Here is a 13,457-nt window from a genome sequence, read left to right as displayed (position 1 = left end):
AAAATTAATACCAACCAAAAATACTGAATAACAAGTTATTAATTTTAATATAAAAGCCCCTCCCTTTAATTGGATATCTTATTTCAGTGCCCTTCATAAATATAAATTTTATTCAGCAAGCTGTTTTCGCAATGAAATTGCTTTTGCTTTAATAAAGAGCGGCAGAGTTGCAAAAAAAAAAAACAAGATGAAGAATTTTGAGGCTTCTTTTGGGGCGAAAACTTTTTGATAGCCCAAGCAGCGGCGCTTTAATTAAAAATTTTATCTTCATTACGCCGCAGAGCCGGGACGTGGCGGGTCTTTTTATGAACATCACAAAAATGCTGCTGGGCTGCCTCCATTTGTATGTATAAATTATACGTCCGACAGCAAGCAAGAGAGAAGCAGAATAAGAAAGAGGTCTGAGAGAACGAAGAAGTAGTTTTATCTGAAAGTAGGAAAATAAAAAAGCAGGCCCGGCGTGGCAGCAGGCGAGATATTTTTATGTCCTTTGATACATCTAAATTCCTTCGCTCAGCCCCCTTTATATTAAAATTCATTACACGAGACAGAGAGAAAGAGCGACATTTTATTTCCAGGGTGACATTTTGGTTGTGTGGCTGCTGCTCTTATTACTATAAATTATGCTCGTGCAGCAGCCGCCCAAGAAAGAGCACATGTGTGTCGGGCAATAAAATAAATATATCAGCTCTCTTGTTGTCTCTCTTTCGAGATGGAGAATAAATTGTGAGCCGCGGCGTGTGCTTTTTTTCTCTGTCTCGCAAGAAGTGAAAACAGAGACGTGTCTTGCTTAATGTCTTCGGATCAGAATCACGCACATGCATGTATATTTGTGCAGCTTCAACTTGTCACTGCAGGAGACCTAACTTGATATCTTGCGACAGAAAAATCGTCACCTGTGAGGAAACGTCAAAATTCTCGTCAGAAGTATAGAAATCTTGCTCATTTCAAGATTCAGAAATGTTTTAAAGAATTAAGAAAAAAAGTTATTTTTAGAGGTTTCTTTAAGAAATGATATTCCACAATAATGTAAAAAGTTTGTGAATAAAATTTAGCAGAAATAATAATTATTATATTAAATTCTAAATATATTCTTCATTTTCATATTTTTGATAACTATACACAAAAGTTCTTCTATTTTATTGAAGCATGATAAAGTTAAATAAACGTAACTTCAGAGCAGAAATATTTATCGCCACAAAAAATTTAAAATATATAAATAATTTTCTAGTTAATCATAATAAATCAAATAAAAGAAGCTAGAAAGTAGTTCCATTTATAAAGAGAATAATTATGACCTGCTAACAAATGTTTTCCTGTATATGAGCTGTGCATTATTTTGACAAAAGTTATTGCATATTTAAAATTTAAAACGGTTTAAATTTTATTAATCAAAAATAAAATAAAAAAGTGAAGTGACTTTCATTCACTATTTATCGACTCCATTTTATTTCTCTGCATAAAATCTCCAATCTATTCACAAACTCTCCCCAGAGAATCAAGTGTTCACATGTAGATTAATCCGCAGCCTCACTTTAAATTGCATTATCTTTCGATACATACAGGGCGTATTTATATCAGGTTGCTAGACAGCCTCCCCGCCGGGGTTTAATATTCAAACTCGTGCATGAGTCTGGTGCGGTGATTTACGACGCGCGCTTTGCATAAAACGCCGTCAGGCAAAACTAATTTCCTGTGCAGCAGCGCGCGCGCGGCGCGGCCTCAATCCGATTACGCGCTTTGCATTTTGTAATTATTGTTGCCGAGTCTCAGCGGGATTTCGCGCACTAACGAACCTGCAACGCCTGCCGGATGGTAAATAATTTCTAACTTGCAGACTCCCGTGAAGCTAGCAAAAACAAAGACTGCGACTCACTCGCATATAAAGCAGCCGCCGAGACGTTTCCTCTCCGCGCCCTCGCCAGCCAAGAGGCGAAAAACTTCCGCTCTGAACAAGCCACCATCTTGTGTAATTTACTAAGATAAAAATGTTAAACTTGGTAGTAAAACAGATTCAATTTACTTTCTCATTTTGACAAAACAAAAATTCTTTGATGAAAGATTGAAAAAAAAGCTGCGTATTAAAAATAAAATTAAAATACTCAAGTTCAAAAATACTTATGATATTTGTATAAAAAGCTCAAATTAAATAAAAAGAAGTTTTCCAATTAAAAGAAAAATATATAAAAAATGAATCTGTTTTCTAGAAATTGTTGCTGAAATAATTTTCGAGAAGCAGAAATCCAAATATATTTTCAGGGAAAGATGTGGCCATCAATTGAAAAAGCAGTTAATTGCTCCTGACATTTTTACTTATTATTTTAGAAACTTCGCCAAAAATTAAAATCATTAATTCATTATTAAAACAGCCTTCTTGTTCAAATAACAGTAAAATGTGTGTTTTTTTTAAATCCTTAGTGAAAAATATTCTTTAATAATGAGAAATTTGATATTAGCATATTGCATGGCTCGTAAGCTTCAACGTCTTTCGTCTTCTTCTTAATTAAGGGTAGCACGTTTCTTCATTAAAATCTCCACTTTCTCACGCACCCCTTGCGCAGCAATAGATATTTTAATACCAAAAACGGGCAGGTTGATGGTGCTGGAGTGCCTTTGGGAGGGTTGAAATTCCAACCAGCTGATGCAGCATCGTAAAGCTAATGCTGCGTCGCGCGGATTAAAATCATTTTCCAGCACAAAGTGTAATTTATGACGAGATATTTCAATTTAATTTATTGCCACGCTGCTCGCGCGACAACGTTTAATGGAACTTTTGGAGTATTAATTTACAAAGAAATGCGATATACACACGCAGCTCAAAAACCACTCAAAAAATTGAGCTGATTTACAGTCTTGGCCAAAACATCTTAATGTCCGTCCGGCAGGAAAAAATATTCATTTATTTTTGTCCCATGGAAAAAAATCCAACCAATAAGCTGACAACTTTCTGTGAACCGTTATTAGAGAATTAAAAAGTTATCTTCTCCAATCGATTTTGCAAACAGAAAACAAGTTTGGCAAGCTTGTTGACCCACGAGCAAAAGCTTTCTATCCTATCTCTCCCCGGTACACGTTTTGCAATTCGAAATTCTGACGGGGTGTCCTTTGTTTTATTTCAGGCCGGCTAGGAGAAGAGGAAGAAGCAATTTCGTGTGTGTATGTGCGAGGCGGCGGCATGAGAAAAACAACAGAGGATAAAGAAAAAGGCATGTGTGACTAGCAGCGGCGGCGGCAGCAGCAGCGAAACCCTCTTCTGCTTCTTCCACCAACTTTTAATGGCGGGCCATAAAATTGTTACCCACAAACTAGGATCGAGCTGAAAGGGAAAACTCCTTCTAAATTAGGAGATATAGACCCCAAAAGACGAGAGAGGAGAGCCAGAGCACAGAGGAATTCACCAGCGTAGAAGAAAAAAAAACATACAACGAACACAGACAAAAAGGGCAAGGGAAAAAGATACTCTCATTGTCGGACCAAAAGTTACAAAAGTTCTGAGCGATGCGCAAGATAAGACGTACTATAAAATTTCAGCAGTACAAAAAATTTGCTGCATAAAGAGTAAAAATAATTGGCTTTGAATCGGAACGTTGAAATTATACACTCTCAAATAATTTATAATTATTTTTATAACTGCTTGACCTACAAGCTTTACATTTGTACAAAAGTTTTCTTTAAGAGCCAGTATCAAAAATATAAATCAGATGTGTTATAATTCCGGATCCCAACCCTTCATTAACAATACACCCTGTGAAACAATCTTCGTTTGAAATTGGGACACTCGATTTTAATATTATTATTTTATAATTGATCATGAATGAATTAAAAGAGCGCGTAATTTTTTTCCTCAAACTCTTGTCTTTTGGGCAAAGAAAGGTAATTAAGATAAATAAAAAAATAGAGAGAAGTAATTATGAGAGAAGTAACTTACTGGCTAGAAATTCAAAGTATATATTGTATGTAGAGCGGTTGCACAAACATTAAAAGAATAATACTACAGAAATTTTATAAAAGGTAAAATGATTATTATTTAAAAAAATTTCAATTCAATTTTCAGAATTATTATATTCTACTCATCAATAATCTTATGTTTAATTCTTAATTAATACAGTAGATGTGATTGATCACAATTAGGAATAAAGTTAAGTGGAGTTGAATATTAAGAAATCTAATTTTGTCTAAAAATTTAGCGCTTGCCAACGAATTTTTCTGATTCGCAAAGGCTGACTGACTATAATTGTAAGAGATTTTTTAAAGTTCAATGACTCAACCCGGGTTTCAAGTAATAAAACGAGTTTTTATCTCGCGTCAGTCCCATCAACCGCAGCATCCAATATGTCCTGCTGCGAGCATAATTCCAACGTCGTCAATTACAATAAGATGCCATGCAAGGAAGGGATGCACACAGCCTTGACTAGGAATTTTCCAGCGTCGACTAGATGCCCTCTTTTATGTGCGCTTGCCCGGCGTGATATGAGCGCAGAAGGGCGCATAAAATAATAAAAAAGAGCACGGATTGTTTGGAATACATCTCGCGTATATAAAAATGCTGCAGCGTGGCGGAAAATAAAATGAGAAAGAGAGACTACTTGCTATGGCGAAACTTTGGCGAGCCAAGTCATGCTGAATTTACGAGGGCAAACTCAGCAAAGCAAAATTGAGCTGGAATGCCAGTCGAGTGGAATAAAATGCTGCAAAAGCTTGAAGGCCGAAAGCGGCTCTGTATGCGTTTTACTGCCGCGGGATTTATGTACCCTCTGCACCAAGCACGCTGATTTGCATCCCCTAAATTTCTGCTTGGAAGAATAGACTGCCTATTCCAGAGAAAACAAAAATAGTTAGAGATAAAAAAGAAATTAGCTTAAAAACTTTCCGCATATAAATTGAGATGCGTCAAGGCTGGAAAATTTTCATTGTGCTCTGAAATGCAAAACGAAACTTTTGTGAATTATTAATAATTATTATTTATATTTCATGATTATGGACTAGGAAAAATTAGGTTTTTGTTTGGGATTTGAAATGAATGAAAATTCGTATAAAAACCATAAAGATTCACTAAAAAATAATTTATAAAATTCCTTTAGTTCCTTAAAAAAGGAAAAACTTTTTTTTCTTAATCTTTGTGTTTGAAAATTTTTTATTAGCCATGAAAACCTAATTTTTAATAAACTATTCAAAGTCAAGAATAATTGAATATTTTTAAGAATGGATAAATATTATAAAAATCCCTTAAACAAATATCCGCGCATGCAGTTGATAGTCGAAATTTTATATTAATATTTGCCTTGCGTGCCACTCGCTAGACACACTTGATAAATTTCCTCTCGTGTGCTGATTACAAATTTTCCCTGCGTGGCACGTTGCTCTAACGCGACGGCGATTGGCCGAGCGGTACTCACAGATAAGACGGAAAGGCAGTAAAAACTAATGAGATCAGCTGCAGAGTGCATCCCAACTCTAAAGATAAGCTCGATGACAAACACAATCAAAATGGAGCCGCACGTCTCCACCAGCCTCGATTAAAAAGCTGCCAGCAGTTAAATTTTTACAGTCATAAAATACGATACGTCGCTAAATGCACTTTTATTTTTATAATCCAGCCGCCGAGTCAGTTATCGCGTTCAGGTGAATGCCCAAGACCATACAAATGGGACGCCCGAGGGGTGAAAAACACCCCCGATATACGGCCCCTGAAATTGCTAGTAAAAAGTTGGCCTGTACTTCAACACTCTTGGTTAATGGCTTCCGAATCAGCAAAATGTCATTTTAGTGACGGAATTTTTGCTTCAAAATGAGTGAAAATATAATTAAAAAAACATAGATATTGAGATTCACGACCCACAAACAATTTTTAAACTTTTTGGATACAAATAAAATAATGTTGGCAAATTAAAAGATTAATAGTTTATTCATGTTTTTAACTTAAATTTTCTAGTTGTCACCATAATTTTTATAATAAATTTGTTTTAAATTGAATATGTTTTATATTTAAAAAAAATTGTGAACTTTATATGGAAAATTGGATTCATTATTTGCTTCTGAAGATTAATGTCTATAGTTAGTGCAATCAAAATTATAAATAAATTTGTAGTGGACTCACTGATGATTAGATCATAGGCAACTGCTACATATTTCCTCTGTGACAATTTATAGCTCAATTTTATATTCAGAAGAAGACATTGTAGAAAGAAAAAGAAAACCGAGAAAACTATAGAGTATCAATAAAAAAGAAAATTAGAACAAATAATTATATCAATTGATTTTAATTTTTAAAACAATAAAAAAAATAGCACTTTTTTATAATTTATAAATATAAAATGAATACTTGATTTAATTTAAAGACATAGGCTTTAAAGTGCCATTTTTACTTACTATTTAGTATGTGTTGATCTTTTCACACAGGGCCTATTGTCTTGTGTGTTAATCTCTGGAAACGATCAGAAACTTCTGTCAGTCCGACTGAAGCGTCTTCTTGTCCACATTCACTTTTTACCACGGTCTGAGCAGGACTGACTGAGAGTCGGGTGCTGCAAAATACCACAACATCCTCTCGGTTGTGCTGCAGCTTCACAACCCTTTGACTCCACAGTTCTGTTTGTTTGCTTAGGATCGGGCCGTATAATTGGAAACACAAATACATCGTGTTCTGTACACACTCTCACATTTTCCTGTGCGCCAGTCAGTCGGACAAAAGGAGCTAATAACAATTCCAAAGCGCGTATAAACTCATTTGATTTTTATGTTATTGCTGTTTAGCGCTTGCCAGGACCATAATATAATTTTAAGTAGCCTAATGGTCTGTTCAAATTGAGTCGAGCAGCTTCTTTCGTGCAAGTCACCAGGAAATTAAAATAATTTTTTGCATATATAGTTGAAGAAAAACAGTATTGGCCCTTAATTTTTTTAATAATATATTAAAAATTAAAAAAAAAATGTAGCAAAATATAATGAAACACGTTTTTTTTTATTTACCAAAGATAAATCCAGTTTTTCTTCACCTCCTCAGATGCCAATTTCTTCACTCAATATGATTTACATTTTTTTCTTTCATACTTTGATCAGCAATTAAAAATTCTCTCATGACGCAATCGCAAGAGTGCATTAGCATGCACGTGCTGTAAATTGCACGCGTGGTTTTTATGGTGCGGCATTAAATGTATGCAGACACGGCAGTAAATGCAGGTGTACGTTTGTACTGTGCATTATTCTCTCTTGTGCATGCACCGCGTCTAATCAGCATATTCGCGGGATGAAAAAAAAATTGTTTCGTGATGCATGCGACACTGCTTGGGTTTGAAACGAGAAAGTAGATAATAACTGTCACTTCAACATGACTGATTAACAGAAGGAAACAAGTGAGTCAAGAATAGATTAAGTTTTTCTCACATTTTATGAGTGCTGCACTAGAAATGAGTAACTGTTTATACTTTTTTTATAAAATGTTAACAAAATAACAAAAAGTTTAGTTTACTGCCTACAGTATTTTTTAAAATCTTTCATTTATATTTTGGAAAAAAGCGTGAAAAAAAGATGTAAAAACAAATGTTGAAACTCACGAGTTAAATTATGAGTCCTGAATTATTTACTTTGCTGGTAGATAGAAGAGGCATTTCTCGCAGTTTTCTCGCAGTGTCAGAAAATCCTTAAATAATGATAATAATAAAAGCCTTTATTCAAAGTTTTTTTTTATAAGGATTTAATATTTTTTTTCCTTTTAACCTATCTTACATTATATTACATGCATTTATCTCAATTTTTCAGAGCAAAGCTTGGATTGGCTCAGTCATCACGCACCGTCAAGTCCATCAGGGGCAGCTTTTTATGGAAACGAGGCGCCACCGCAGGATCATGGCAGCCAGAACACTTTGCCTATCAGCGGCGCGCACATTGAGAAATATAAAAATCGTGAGCGTATGGAAAGAGAGTGTGGTGGTCTGCGGGTTCATTTGCCAGCGCCGCGATAAGGGACCAGTCAGAGACTATAGGGACTGACTTTTTTTCCGACTTTCGGCCTGGTGCTGGATGGGTTCAATTAAGTCGGCGCTGTAAATCACTCGGGCTTTATCAGCGCACAACCTGCACCAGCCTCCATCACATCACTCATGCAACCGCACCACTTTAGGGCCTCTATAAATAGATGAAGGATAAAAATTTTTAATTTACGGCCTCTCTTTTTCTTCTGCTCGGAGAAGCAGCAAAGACTTCTGCATTTTATTGCGGGGGGCCAAAATCCTCCTCCTCCTCTGACAAGAAGAGTTGCTGCTGTCGAGTATTTCCAGTGAGCTGCTTTTCCATTTCACGCGCGCGCGGCTCTTTTGCCTGAGAGAGGAAAAATAAATAAAATAAATTCCTCAAATCCGACAGACAGAAGATTGGAGCCTCTCAAAAGAAACGATGTCTCGCTTATAAGAGGATTGGATTAAATAAATAAAAGTTTGTCGCACCATTTTGAATTCCACTTTCGAAGACGACAAGTCCTCCCACTCTGTCAGGTGGATTCTTATTTTAATATAAATAATAAGAGAGAGGATAAGTTGTTTTTAAATGTTACAGACCAAAAGCGAGTAAAAGATCTATATTTAACTTACAATTATTTTAAAATTTGAAACGAATTTTTTAAATCATCAAAAAAAAATGACTGCATCTCTTTTCTAGTATTTTATTTTTTTTCTAAATATATAGGCAACCGTGTTGACACAAACACGGGGCAGGTTGCATAATTAATAATTATTTTTATTTCAGTGTGCATATAAAAAAAATAGTCTTTTGGTAATTAAAAAAAAAATAATTATAATAATAAAACTTATGCTAATTTTTTTTATTTTTCAGGTTTCGTATTGATGGCAACAAAATGGCCAGTGAGCGGATAAACAAGTTTGGGCGCTTCGGAATCGGCCGTCGCCCGAAGAGGCGTCCTTTTGGGTTTCACGACCTTTTAGAGGACTGTTTTGCATAATACAGGACAATAAAAGACTCACTCTCGATCATAATTTAATGTTATTTATACTGCAATAATGTTTCAGGCCTTGAGAAGACCCACCTCTGGAGATAAATTAAGCTGCCCATTATGGAGACGTCAAGCTCTCGGGCGGCGGACATTTTTCCAAAGCGGCCATCCTCGCGTCTCGTTTTTTTTATATAAATCTGCTGAATAATCTCTCTCGCATTCCTGGATTTTGTCAGGTGGAAAAAGGGTCTGGCCAAAATGATTTATCCAGCGGCAGCACCTGCAGCACCGCGTTTTTACGACCAGTCGGATGTGATTTACGGCACAAAAGTTGGAAAATTTACCACCGCCAAGGATTGTAATTCAGCCGCGCATCAAATGGGCTGGGGAGTACGTTCGGGCGCGCGGCTCTCACCGCCGAGTGCAGATTCGTGTTTTACTCGCGCGCCCTATCTGCATGCAAAATGACAGTGCCTGGGGGTGCGTCGAATCGAGTTTGAAATTGACACCGTCTCTTGCATTAGAAATTTAGTTCAAATTTATTGAAATTTTTACTCTTCATTCAAAATGTTATACTTAACTTGTATTTTCGGTTTTATGAAAAACAGAAAAATTTATGTCAATTTTAATTAAGTTGAACATTGCTTGGTTTCCGATTTGCATATTTATATTTTATATTTTCTGGATTGGAATGAATTAATAGGAATTGCTTGAGATCGCATGCATAACTTTAAAGAAATCAAACCAAATTTATTAGTTATAAATAATTTCTATAAAAACATATTTTACACATTGTGACTTTATTCTTTGTGCATTAAAAGCGAATAAATAATTGTATTGTTTTTATCATACAAATAGTTACGAATATGGTCACGAAGCGCTATGTTTAGTTGTGAGTGACCATATTATTTTTTTATATCAATTTTTATTTAAAAAAAGCTAATGTTCTAATAATGTAACTGTTGAAATGAAAACAATAAAGTATTAATTTGAGGGAGATAAGAAATTGTAAGAAATGATTTTTTTTTAAATGAATGTTAAAATCAGTTTCATTTTTAACTTCTTCCATGATGCAGCACATGGGCAGAATAGATCTAAATGAAATCCCACTTTTTTTATCATTTTCGCAAATAGCGCTTGGCGACGGTTCCAAAATGAACAACGCCTCTCTGCGGTAATAAATCCGTCGCTCTCTGCATGATAAATGCATAAATATGAAAACTCATCTCCGTACCATCAAAGAAGGGGAGTCTCCGTCGCACAACAGCAGCCGAGGACTCTCTTATTGGATGGTGCTCAAATTCATTTTCCCATAGAGATGAATTTTTAATCAGATTAGACCGACACCAAAGCTGAGAGCACTTTCTTTGATATAGCAGATCGGCGGCTCGATTTTACGACCAGGCCTCTTTTTCTCGCAGCAAGATTAGTGGATTTTCTTGAGCGAATAAAAAAACGTTGGTATAAGTCTGTGGCGTCCATTGCGAGGCACGTCCGATCGCCATCATTACGTATGCAAATCCACACAACCCTTGAACCTGCTTGGCTAATTTACTGCCAGCGAGGATTGTATTTTACTATTTTTACTTGTGGTGTGCGAAGAGCCGCGGCGAGTTTTAAAATAAAAAAAAAGTTCTGGCGATTCAAAGCAGGCGATAAATTATTATGCCTGCGAGAGAGCTGAGACGAAAGAGCGAGTCGTGTTTTTCAGATGCCAAGATGTCGCCTCGCTGATGTTGTAAATGAATTGCAATATTTATCACTGCCTGTCTTTTTCTTTACTTATACTGCTTATGTTTTGTATAAAATGAAGGTTGTTTGTTTAGAAAGCGAGTTTTTAAATCAAATTGAAAAATATTGTTCACAAAATTAATTATATTTTAGGATGAAATTAAGATATTAGATAATAAATTTGTTGAAGTTTTTAACTTCCATTACCCTTTTACGCGTGTTGTTGTCATATAACTTCTAGAATTGTCAAAATGAAGATTTATCGAGGAGTAATAAATACAATTTAATAGTTGGGCAGAGCGCACACTGCACTCTGCAATTCTAGGGTCGCATGGGGCACAATTATGACACTTAATGGAAAAATTATTTATAAATATAATATTTTTACTTAATTATTCTCTAAAAATTTAATTTGCTTGTTTGAAAATAGTAGTTAATAATTAGGAAAAATAGATTCCACTCAATCTTCTGGTAAAAATAGACTCCGGTTTGATGAAGTTATCTTTTGCTTTTAACCGTTTCCAACCCATGACGGATGCTCAATTTTCAAAAGGCATTCTTCTTTCGCCAAAAGCCTAGCAAGAGCGCACATATTTGCTCGCTTGACTGGAAATTCCATTATGCAGAGAATTTCAAAGGCGCCGCCTAGTTAGGAGGAAGGTGCTAATCTCCAAGTTCCCACGTCCGAAAGCCTCAAAGCGGCCGCGCTTTTTCTCTTCTGGCCGAAAGAGCAGCTCCAGATAAGCACGATCCCTGCCTGACGAGAGAGTGTGTAAGTTAATATCAATGCTTCTCGCCGAAGATGAAAGTTATATTATAGGAAAATGGGAGGCAATTACAACCGAGTGGCACTCAGCCTCGTAAATGCCACTTGATATGCCTCATAATGCGCCGCGCTCGTAATTAGGATCGGCTACTGAGACGCCATATTGCCCCGGATCAATTTGCAGGATTAGGGGCTGCTGGAATTTACGGCCCGTATATTTATGGGCACGCGGCACTCAAAATTCGACGCGCGCGGCATCATGTGCTGAGCCGACGCAAAACTACTATATTCGGAGCCGTCGTATATATAAATAATTTTGGGCCAATGGCAGCGCTCGGAATTTTGTCATTTCATCATTTTTGGTCGGCAAATGAGGCACACGGCTTTAATTAAGCCAAGAGAGCCGGAAAAGATGATTGCAATATTTCTACAGTCCTTTGGGGTGAATCCGAAATGTAATTAGCTCAATTGAATTAATTATATCAGTTTACGTTCGAGTAAATAAAATGTAAGTAATTTGAGGCAATTGAAAATCTGGCTGCAGCTGTACACCTAAATTATCCAAACTGATTAATTATTTTCACTTCAAATAACTCATTTTTATGGAAAATTAAAATAAAATTTGCTACTTTTTCATTCTTGGCCTATAGAGTGAAGCATAATTTTATTTATTGATTACAGATTAAACACACGAAAATTTGAGCCACATAAGAATTACATAAACGGTTATAATTAAACTGACAGTTTTTTTTCACACAAAAATGTAAAGTTATGTTTAAATATAAATTAATTTTTTTAAACAGCTAAATAATTCTATATAACTTTAGAGAGAGAGAAAACTACCAAACATTAAAAAAAATCCTCAAAAATCTATCAGAGCATTTTTTATTGTCATTCTTTAATTATAGCATTAAATTATTAAAGATATTAAACTTCATTTTAAACTAATTATTATTTGCATTTTTCATTCCATTTCAATCATCCATAATTCAATTTCCGAAGGTAAACCATGATCTAAAATTTTGTCAACCATTCTATCTGATCCTGGAAAAGTGGACCGATATTTTGAGCAAAATTAAATCTGATTTTCTCACAAAACGGTGTAGTAAGTAGTGGTTTTGATTTTTGATTTTACTTGTTGATAATTAACTCTTTTTGCTTTTGTTATAAAATAAACAGCCTAATTGGAGGGATGTGGAACGACCTGCCGGCGCATCAAATTATTGTAGTGGTCGCGGGCGCAAGATTTGTGTTTCCATTATTAAGTTTATTGGTCCATATTGTGGCAGGAGTGTAAAATAGAAGCGCGAGTCGGCGGACGAGAGTGAAACTGGTGGAAAAAGAATAAGGATGGTTATGTGCTAGATGGCCTATTAAGCGCGCGGGCCGCGCTCATTCACACATTCATTTCGAGACGCATGAAAAATAAACATAACTCACCGGTTGACGAGTAAAAATAATGCGATTTATCGCCTCACTTGACTTATTTATGGTGCGCTGCCTGCGTTCGCTCTTTCGCCCGTGAGAGGATGACACATTCGCTATTTATATTACTGCCGCGCTAACTGCCGTCTTATTACACAATAAACAAAGCGAAAATATCGCAAACATTATCCCACCTGCAAACAGACGGTTTGGCCGAACTTAACAGGTGTGTACATAGTATCAATAGTATTGTGCATGTTTAATAGGACGAATAATTTTAAGCAGAAACAGTCAATTTATAAATTATAAAAATATTTAATTATAAATTTTTGTTTCAGGCTAGACTGGGCTAGACGCTTTTTTGTTTCTATTAATTGTAACTTATTATTTAATATCAATTTTGTAAATTATTATACAAAGCAAAATAATTTATACATAATTTGTATTTTTCCATTTACATACATTTGTATTCAGCTTAATCTTAATTTTTTTTTTAATTTTATATAAATAATATAATAATAGCTACACTGAGAATTTACTATAATGAGTTAAAATGTAAAACTTGCAATTTAAGCTCTAGTTAAACCTTTT

At 35.4% G+C, this 13,457-nt stretch overlaps 1 protein-coding gene across 3 annotated transcripts in view; it reads right to left on the bottom strand.

Moving 5' to 3' along the window:
* LOC132205162 (homeobox protein abdominal-B) overlaps window positions 1-13,457 on the bottom strand; it is a 102,757-nt gene that overhangs the window by 80,227 nt on the left and 9,073 nt on the right. The window contains exon 1 of one of the 3 annotated variants that reach the window (XM_059634066.1): window positions 6,370-6,491. The exons of the other annotated variants lie outside the window; for them this stretch is intronic. The gene's annotated coding sequence lies outside the window, so the exon portion shown is untranslated. Of the gene's footprint in view, window positions 1-6,369; window positions 6,492-13,457 lie in introns of those variants that run through there. 3 annotated transcript variants of the gene reach the window in all.

The sequence above is a fragment of the Neocloeon triangulifer genome, unplaced genomic scaffold (genome assembly GCF_031216515.1).
Source record: "Neocloeon triangulifer isolate White Clay Creek 2 clone unplaced genomic scaffold, ASM3121651v1 ptg000002l, whole genome shotgun sequence".
Classification (NCBI taxonomy): Eukaryota; Metazoa; Arthropoda; class Insecta; order Ephemeroptera; family Baetidae; genus Neocloeon; species Neocloeon triangulifer.
The sequence above is the reverse complement of the archived record's forward strand: the minus strand, read 5'-3'. Positions and strand labels throughout refer to the sequence as shown.